This window comes from Carassius gibelio, chromosome B23, assembly GCF_023724105.1.
Source record: "Carassius gibelio isolate Cgi1373 ecotype wild population from Czech Republic chromosome B23, carGib1.2-hapl.c, whole genome shotgun sequence".
NCBI lineage: Eukaryota > Metazoa > Chordata > Actinopteri > Cypriniformes > Cyprinidae > Carassius > Carassius gibelio.
The window spans coordinates 26,350,446-26,360,395 of NC_068418.1; the positions used below are offsets into that span (position 1 = coordinate 26,350,446).

Below are 9,950 nucleotides of genomic sequence, written 5' to 3' on the forward strand. Positions count from 1 at the left end.
AATATAGATTTATGAAATCATATGAAAATGTGGTTATTCAGTAACAATGCAGATAAAATGCATTGAATAAAAATATATAATAATAAAAATAATAATAATAATAATATTATATATATACATATATATATATATATAATTGCATGTATTAACGCATTAATATAAGCGGACCAAACATAAATACTAACAAACACTACAAACCTCTTACTTAAGCGATTTGTGAAATATAAGATTTTAAAATCCACAATCCAGCAACAAACTGAACTTGAACTGATGTGAGAAACACCGGAGCTAATGAAAAACAGAAAGGCACAAACAATAAAAGCTGATGAGAGAAGCACTGGATCCAGTGAAAGTGTCTCTACAGTTTACACTGGATTCACACGTTCACAACAGAGTCCTAGAACACACACACACACACACACACACACACACACACACACACACATTATCAGCACATTATCAGAGCCCACAATCAATTCACACAAGCATTTTCACGCCACATAACCAAACAAACACATAAATATCATCGTGTTGTTTTCCAGAAGCTAATATGTTAGCGTGATCGTGTTGTTTTGTGTGTTAGCATCTCAATCTGCCACACACACACTCGCGTAGACTCTCCACAGCCACATATTCGCACAAAAGGGGCAGCCACAGCGATCTTTCCCACACTACGAACACTAAAATATAATTTAAGCGCAATTTACCCGAGTTTGTCGGACTTGTTTCCTTGTTTCCGTAACCATCCACTGAATCCCGTCCCAGGCCGCAGTTTAAACTCGCTTTAGTCCAACGGAACGTTTCTTTAAACCGAGCAGCGACGCAACAGACAGCAGCTCTGCTTCGCCCCGCCCTCCCCCGCATATCTATAGACATAGTTACCGCGACGGCCAATCGCGAGCGGGCTTCGCGAGTCCTGTCCCGGCGATTGGCTGAGCCGCCTGACAGCTCGATCGCGATTGGCCGAGTGGCGCGCCACTGACTGCGAAAGCGGGCGACGCCCCTCGCCCAAAAGGGGTGTGTCCTAAGAGGTAAACAATCTGTCCTCTCACAGCGTTTCTGTGTTTAAAAAGTTAAAAATATCAAAAGTAGGTCATTCAGATTCAGAAGCAGACCTGTGCAGTCAGGACACGAAGAATGTGTGGGCAGATCTGGGTAAGAGTGAGCTCCCCAGCATAATAAGAGGAGGATTGAAAAATATGCAGGGTTTTATTTCAATTTATGGCATTATCTGTAGGGATTTCCTTTTTCGATTACCATGACTAATATTAAAAATTATTATTTCGTTATCACCAATTATATAAAATGGTATTGTTGGAAATCCTGGGTGAATAACAGGGTAAATTTGTTTGTAAATAATTTAAATACAATGGTTCATGAATATGACAGGTAAATATAAAAAAAATAATGAAAAATATGTAGGTTTTTAAAGTAATTTATGCCATAATTTGAGGGGATTTCCTTTTAAATGTATATTTATTATTATTATTATTATTATTATTATGTGGATATCAGGCAAACAACAGGGTAAAATTTACAAAAATGGGGGGGAGAGCAAGAATAATTCTACAGAATAATTCATGATGCCACAAAATATGTAAAATTGTATTGTAATTTATGACATAATTTGTCAGGATTTCATTTTCAATTAATATGAACCCATAACTATTATTATACTGTATGATTGGCAATAATAAAAAATTTGCACTATATGCTTAACATTTAATATGATTATTATATTATTGCCAGTTTTATCTAACAACAACAGGTTAAATTGTACAAAAATGTGGGTTTTAAAAAAAAATGCTGGATTTTATTGTAATTCAAGACAATTTGTTGAGATTTCCTTTTCAATCAATTAATAAATATATTATTATTATTATTATTATTATTATTATTTCGCAGTGTTATTGCAAATAATGCAAACTGATATCTAACAACAATAAATAATATAAATACAGTGGTACATCAATATGATAACGATTCATTTGCATACAAATATTTATATTTATATAATATGCACGGTATAAACATGCAAAGCAAATAAGATCTTCCGGATTTTATTTAGCTGAACCCATGCTTCCCAAACATACAGATTTTCCTCCAGGATCCTGTTCTCTGTATTGAGCAGTCAGTCATCAACACTCTCCCTCGTGTCAAACACCAAACACGATCATGTTAAAACCATAAAACCAAAGTCCTCTGTGTGCGTGTTTCCAGCATAGATGTGCACGGATGAGCAGGCTTATATAATGATTCCTCAACGTCTCCCTCCGCTCGTGTGCAGAGGGATGAATCTAGGCCATCTCGTCGGCTTTGTGTCTGAGAGGCGGATCAGGACCGAGGGGGAGGGCGCTTCTGGGGTCAAAGGGCAAGAGCGGTCGGAGAGCCGTGTTTGTGCACATACCATACATTTTAAGAGCTTTCTGATGGAGAAGCGCTTCGAGATGAGCTCTCGTCCAGCTCCGGCCCTTCACTGGGATCCTACTCCTGCATCCAGCTGGAAAAACAAACACAGTGTGGGAGCGAGAAGAGACCAGCTCTGATGGAAACACTGAACTGAAGACTCGGAGTGCCGAGTTATTATCTGTAACTAAAAGTAGAGCCATAAACATCTGAAGTACTTGAAAAATACATATAATCTCATTTTCTCATGTTGATTTCAAACCCACCACACAAATAAAATGTTAAAAACTGTCTGCCTTTGAAATTAAAGTCATATTCGTCAAAAATTAACCGTGATATAAAATATTTAGTTTTGATGATGACGAAAACTGATGTATTTTATATGAGCTAGTTGCACTTTTCATTTCAGCAGAACTACAATAAACTGAAATTAAAATGAGAAATAAAGAAATACAACTGATAAAAGGAACAAAAACACTTAAAAATGACTATATTGTAACTAAAATTAAAATGAAAGGAAAATGCAAAAATGTTAAAATATTAAGCATTTAAAAAATATAAAAAATAAATAGCATCGCATTAGTGTCTCTCCAATGGAAGTGAATGGGTGCCGTCAGAATGAGAGTCTGATAAACACATCACAATAATCCACAGCACTCCAGTCCATCAGTTAACATCTGGAGAAGACAAAAGATATACAAACACATCCAGCATTTTATTAAAAACATTTCTAAGGCCCTATGAATTTTATTTTTTCTAAACCAAATTATGTTGAAAATCTATTTTAATGGTCTCTTAAATTATTATTAATGAAAAGCATCTCTAATTAATCGATTTTATTGAATTCTTTTTTTTATTCTTTTTCCCCAGAAATACTGTGTTGTGTATTTAAATTCTTCTGGTAAATATTTATTTGCAAATAACGTTGAAATAACAATTGTATTATTAGTATTAATAGTAACAGTAGATTAAGTTATATTTCTTTCTTTTATTTTGACAGGTTGCTGTTAAAGGGCACCTTACATGGTGTTTGGACATAAACGTGTGTTAGCAGTGTGTGAACACAACCACCCTAAAATGATAAAAATCCACCCACTCTTTCTTTTTTTTAAATCCTTAAATGGCGGGAAAATGCAGCTCATTTGCATTTAAAGTGATACACACCAAAACAGCTCTTTTTTTAAAAAACAGACCCCAAAAATGGCTTTTTCCAGCTGTTATAATAAATAATATTTTGGGTATTTTGGGCTGAAACTTCACAGAAACTGCACTTAATATTCACAGACACTAGTCCATATCAAGGTTTGTTTTAAGAGTACTGTCCAACTTTTGATTTATCCATCACAAATTTGGCAAATTCAGTTTTTATGACTGGATTCAACAGCAGATGCACTTTTTCACTGGAGGAAGTGTTATTATGGATTATAGACTCTATGTGTTTGAGTTGAAATCATCTTAATGCTGGATGTGTTTCAGGTTTTGTCTTCTCCAGATGTTCACTGATGGACTGGAGTGCTGTGGATTATTGTGATGTTTTTATCAGCTGTTTGGACTCTCGATCTGACGGCACCCATTCACTTCCATTGGAAGACACTGATGCAATGCTGCATTACATTACATGTATATATAAAAAATAAAAAAAACTTGTCACCATCACTATTTGCAATAAATACAGAGGGAGCAGAAGTAATGGACATCAGAGGATGTTTTTGTTTCATATCTGATAAATCAGGCTCAAATAGTCTGATATAATGAAAATATGGAGGGAAAAACAGCTTGATTTTATTCAATTCAATGCAGATCCTGAATTTATGTGATGCAATTCTGTTGCTTGTGATGTAAATCAATGAGATCTTTCTAACACTAGAGCAGATGCTGACATAAAAGTGACTTTTAGATTTAAAAGCACCTGAAGCACAATCATCAGGTTCAACACTTAAAGCAAATCCAGAGTCTCTGGTGAAGCACATTCAGTCATCAGCATTCAAGAACAGCTCCATTTACTGAAAGCGTCTGCCAAATCCACATCTCAACAACATCCTTCACTTCAACAATCAAACCTGACAACGAGGATTTTATAAATGGTGCTGCTTTAACTCCAGTGAGGCTCAAATGAACTGAAACTGGGGTTTGTCCCGCTAATGCAAATAGCTTTTTTCTTCAGCCGATATGTTTCTCTGGAGATTTCTCAGACTGTGTTTGATATATAATATAGTTTCACACATGCTGTAAACAGAAAGCCTCAATGCTTGTTTCCATTTTGTGTTAAAATGCAATTTGGCATTAATAATGTTTTAAAAAACCACAGCTAATTCATTTTTCAAACCAGAAATGACAAGTCAAGAATATTTTATGTGCATGAAAATCATTTATTTGATTTAAAATATATTCTGAAATATTATTCTAATGTAAACAGCTGTTTTCTGTGTGAATCTGTGTTAAAGGGTAATTTATTTCTGTGATGCTCCGCTGTATTTTCAGCATCATTCATCCAGTTTTCAGTGTCACACGATCTTCAGAAATCATTCTGTCATTCCGCTGCACAGTATTTTTGTGGAAACCATGATGCATTTAATTTTTCAAGATTCACAGATGAACAGAACAGCATTTATTCAAAATCTAAATGTTTTGTAACATTTGGAATGCATCCCTACTGGAGAACAGTATGTGTTTTTTGTTCTGGCAACGACTCACACTCAGATTAGGAAGATTAAAGCACACAGGTGAGTTCAGGTGTTTGTCTTTGGGCTGATGGGTAATCTCTGCCTGTTTAACGACACAAATAGATACAAATGCGATTGTTTCGACTCACAGATGAGAGACCTAGGGTCCCTCAAGCTCCTGTTTTAATGAAACTGATGGTCATTTGATTGGCAGGAGCGCTGACCGCCTCAGCAAACCCTCACCAGACAGACCTGTTTCCTTTAAACAGTGTTGGAGCAAATCAATGGACCGCAAGTCTGAGTCTGCATAAAAAGAAAAAAACACATTTTTTCCAAACAGTTTCATGTGTCGGGATGATGGTGGGCTGTCTGTGGCCTGTGGAAGGGATTCCACATCTTTCTATTGTTCTATATTGACTTAAACTCGAGAAAACACATTAAAGAGTCGAATGGTCAGGCCTAAAGAATCGGTCTCCTCTGCCAGAGCTAAACTTAGAAAATAACAGGACTTCTTTGCCAAACACGGAAGACACTGCCCTGGAAAAATGGCATGGTAAAACATCCAGACAGAGACACTTATCTAAGAGATGACAGAGACCGAGAGACAGCTAAAGTACATATACATGATATAAACCCGCACACACCCTGTGAGCCATAACTTTAGCACATCACTGCTAAAAATGAACTAACTGCTGTGAATGATGCATATCAGGTATATGCACCCAGGCTGATTTATGACATTCATTTTCATTAATATTAGAGGATATCAGTAATATCCACGTATCTCTGTATGTGAGCACTGAATAATTCATAATAAACCAGTGTTTTCACTTCCATCTGTATTTATTTACCGATTGGCATAGCAGCTCATTTGCATAATAAGGTTATTGCAATGCATATTTTGGCTATTCTCAGTCTGAACACAGCGTAATCACATAATGTCAGATATAGTGTATTTTTCGACGAGTTTCCCACGAGAACTGCCGCTAAAAACAACAGGCAACAAGGTAACTTCCGATTCATGGATATAGCAGTCGGTTCTTCTTAGTGAATCAAAAACGTACAGCGCGACCAGTGCGATCAGATTTGCACCTATACCCAACTGTAAATGTGAATTTTGTATTTATTGTGATGAAATAAACTGTTTTTCTATGATTTTCTCTCACAAGCTTGACGCAAAAACAACACACGATATGAATCGATCAGTATCCGATTCACGATTAAATGACTCTTTACCAATTGGTTCATTTTAATGAATCAAAAACGCACAACGCAAAAGTATAGTTACATGATGAAGTCATCTACTAGTGCGCATGTGTAGTTTGAGGATCGCAAATCATTTGAATCAGTTCGGGAGTTTGGAGCGGGTTCGCGAATTATTTGAGTCAATTTGGGGATCGCGAATCATTTGAGTCAGTTCGGGGATCGCAAATCATTTGAATCAGTTTGGGAGTTCGGAGCAGGTTCGCGAATTATTTGAGTCAATTTGGGGATCGCGAATCATTTTAATCAGTTCGGGAGTTCGGAGCGGGTTCGCGAATCATTTGAATCGGTTCGAGAGTTCGGAGCGGGATCGCGAATTATTTGAGTCAATTTGGGGATCGCGAATCATTTGCGTTAGTTCGGAGCTGGTTCGCGAATCATTTGAGTCAGTTTGGGGATCGCGAATCATTTGAGTCAGTTCGGGAGTTCGGAGCGAGTTCGCGAATCATTTGAGTCAGTTTGGGGATCGCAAATCATTTGAATCAATTCGAGAGTTCGAAACGGGTTCGCGAATCATTTGAGTCAGTTTGGGAGTTCAAACGGGTTCGCGAATCATTTAAGTCAGTTTGGGAGATCAAACGGGTTCGCGAATCATTGGAGAGCAGGGGCGAAAGTACCATTTTTCAGAAAAACATCATTTTAAAAGATAATGTTGTAGACAGAGATATGTTTCTGCTGTGGCCAGTAACTCAGTGTGGTCTATCAATACCAGGTGGTATTCTGTTATTTCTCTTATTTTTCTTAAGTATACCTGATTGTGACCTTGTGATTTTGTCCTTTATCTTTGCAAAAAAAATAAAAATTACATTTTCATATTTTCATTTTAAATTTAAGTTTCATCAGATGTCTTTTTATTGTCAATTTCAATGTATTGTTTAAAAAATTTTATTTCAACAGAATGTACAATATAAAAATGTTATTACATTATCATAATAAAAAAAAAACTCTAAACATAATGTAACAGTAGGCCTATTTATGTTTCCATCCAGTTGTTTTTATGCATGAATTGAAACTGTGCATTAAAACATCTGGAAACACTGTAAATTCACATGTGGAGGTGTAAAGGCTAAGATATGGCTAAAACCCAAATATAAATGTGACGTAGCAGCTGCCCAGAGAGAGATGTTCCTCTATGTCCAGAAACACCCTCTCAAACACATCTGGACAAAACCAGACCTCTGTCTGTCTTTCTGACCCTGACTCGGACATATTATTTTGGTATAATATGACATAAACATTTGTAAGAAATGATGCAAAACACAGAAATAAACAATATGGCATGCACTGGAACAAAATAAATACTTCTTGTGACTGTAGCAGGACAAAAGTAACAACTGTTACTTTCGTCCCGACAGGAACTCCTGACATTTAAACTCGATTTAATTTTATACTGAAAAAAATCTGAAAATGCAAACTTTAGGATGTGTTAAAGCACTAAATAACCTGTAGATTGATCATTACTGTGACACATGTAACAAGAAAAACAACACGACTAATTTAAAAAAATTACCGCTTCAATAATGAACTTTTTGTACTCGAAAACAGTTTTATGGACCTAACTTCGGGAAACGATGAGGAAATCACGTGATATTTCTCAGCTCCGTCAAGGATTGCATGCTGAACATGCTGTCATAGCTGAGAGTAGAAATACAAAAAGAGTCTCAGAGAAAATCACTTTGTTACTTTCGTCCGACATTACTTTCGACTCCGCTCTCCCTATCATTTGAGTCAGTTCATTTATGAATGCATGTGAATGATCACAAAATTCAAGATATGGGGGTTAAAAAATGTATACATTTATATAATTTTATCTAGTTAATCAATATCACACGAAGAGTGCCATTTCAGATTTTCTTTTAAGTTGCTACAAACAATAATTTATACAAACAAAAAATTATGTGAAACATAACGTTCACCTTCGAGATTGAAAATGTTTCTTTTTTTGAGATCCCAGGAGCCCAAATTCAGACCCAGAACAATAAAACCCACAGAAGAGGTGGTAGTTCAAAGGAGGAATCTTTATATTACCAAACTGCAGGGAGAGGAAGAGTAGATATAAGTCATGATCTGCAAGATTAAACACAATCTGATGTGCTCCGACCACCTCAGAGAAAACCAGTGTTGAGCTGCTGCAAGAGCTTTTGAAGCACAGCAGCTGTGGTCAAAGAGTTCTCCTGTGTTCTGATTGGTGGATGATGATGATGATGATGAGTGGATAAAGACTAGAGTAATCAAATAGTGAGAGAGTGATCTGCTCACCTGGTTATGTTCGTGGATGTTTCTATGTGGAAAGCAGTTCGGAATGGAAATATTGATATTTTATTTGTTAACAGCATACTTTTCGTACCTTAATTTCAGTAAATGTTATGAAATTAGAGAACTAAGCCAATAGTAGTGCTGGTGGTGTCATTTGATTTGGTTGGGAACTTCAGATTGTGAATCATTTGAGTCAGTTCGGGAGTTCGGAGCGAGATCGCGAATCATTTGAGTCAGTTTGGGAATCGCAAATCATTTGAATCAGTTCGGGAGTTCGAAGCGGCTTCGCGGATCATTTGAATCAATTGGAGAGTACGTAGCGGGTTCGCAAATCATTTGAGTCAGTTTGGGGATCGCGAATCATTTGAATCAGTTCTGGAGTACGTAGCGGGTTCGCAAATCATTTGAGTCAGTTCGGGAGTTCAAAGCAGGTTCGCGAATCATTTGAATCAGTTCGAGGGTTCGGAGCGGGTTCGCGAATCATTTGAGTCAGTTTGGGAGTTTGGAGCGGGTTCGCGAATAATTTGAGTCAGTTCGGGAGTTCAAAGCGGGTTCGCGAATCATTTGAATCAGTTCGAGAGTTCGGAGCGAGTTTGCGAATCATTTGAGTCAGTTCGAGAGTTCGGAGCGGGTTCGCGAATCATTTGAGTCAGTTCGAGAGTTCGGAGCGAGTTTGCGAATCATTTGAATCAGTTCGAGAGTTCGGAGCGGGTTCGCGAATCATTTGAGTCAGTTCGGGAGTTCAAAGCGGGTTCGCGAATCATTTGAGTCAGTTCGAGAGTTCGGAGCGAGTTTGCGAATCATTTGAGTCAGTTCGAGAGTTCGGAGCGGGTTCGCGAATCATTTGAGTCAGTTCGAGAGTTCGGAGCGAGTTTGCGAATCATTTGAATCAGTTCGAGAGTTCGGAGCGGGTTCGCGAATCATTTGAGTCAGTTCGGGAGTTCAAAGCGGGTTCGCGAATCATTTGAGTCAGTTCGAGAGTTCGGAGCGAGTTTGCGAATCATTTGAATCAGTTCGAGAGTTCAGAGCGAGTTCGCGAATCATTTGAGTCAAATCATAGCTGTATATGAATAGCCATTTTTAACTAATTTAGAAGCTAGTATTAATTACGTTATCCAAGCGTGTTTAGGAGTGATATGCGAACTCGTATTTTTTGTTTTAATGATGTGCCTTTTAAAAGTATAAAAAGCCCTCATTAATTGCGCATTAGAAATACAGTTTTTTCATAATTGCTTTGGCTCAGTTCGTGATGGAAGGTTCATTTCTCAAAGCAATAATTTCTACCACGTTCTTTTTTTGGAATATATATATATATATTTTAATATTTTAATATTTTTTTCCAATAAGTACAAAAAATAAAAA

General features: G+C 37.0%; 1 protein-coding gene and 1 long non-coding RNA gene across 2 annotated transcripts in view; one reads left to right on the forward strand and one right to left on the reverse strand.

The window, feature by feature from the left end:
• LOC128011455 (vitamin D3 receptor A) overlaps window positions 1-847 on the reverse strand; it is a 35,127-nt gene extending 34,280 nt beyond the window's left edge. Inside the window, exon 1 of the mRNA XM_052593889.1 lies at window positions 708-847. The gene's annotated coding sequence lies outside the window, so the exon portion shown is untranslated. The remainder of the gene's footprint in view (window positions 1-707) is intronic.
• Window positions 848-1,033: 186 nt separating this feature from the next.
• Window positions 1,034-4,044, forward strand: LOC128011412 (uncharacterized). Its single transcript, XR_008182551.1, has 3 exons — window positions 1,034-1,155; window positions 3,407-3,448; window positions 3,883-4,044. It is a non-coding gene; the product is annotated as an uncharacterized LOC128011412 (long non-coding RNA).
• Window positions 4,045-9,950: the final 5,906 nt, after the last annotated feature.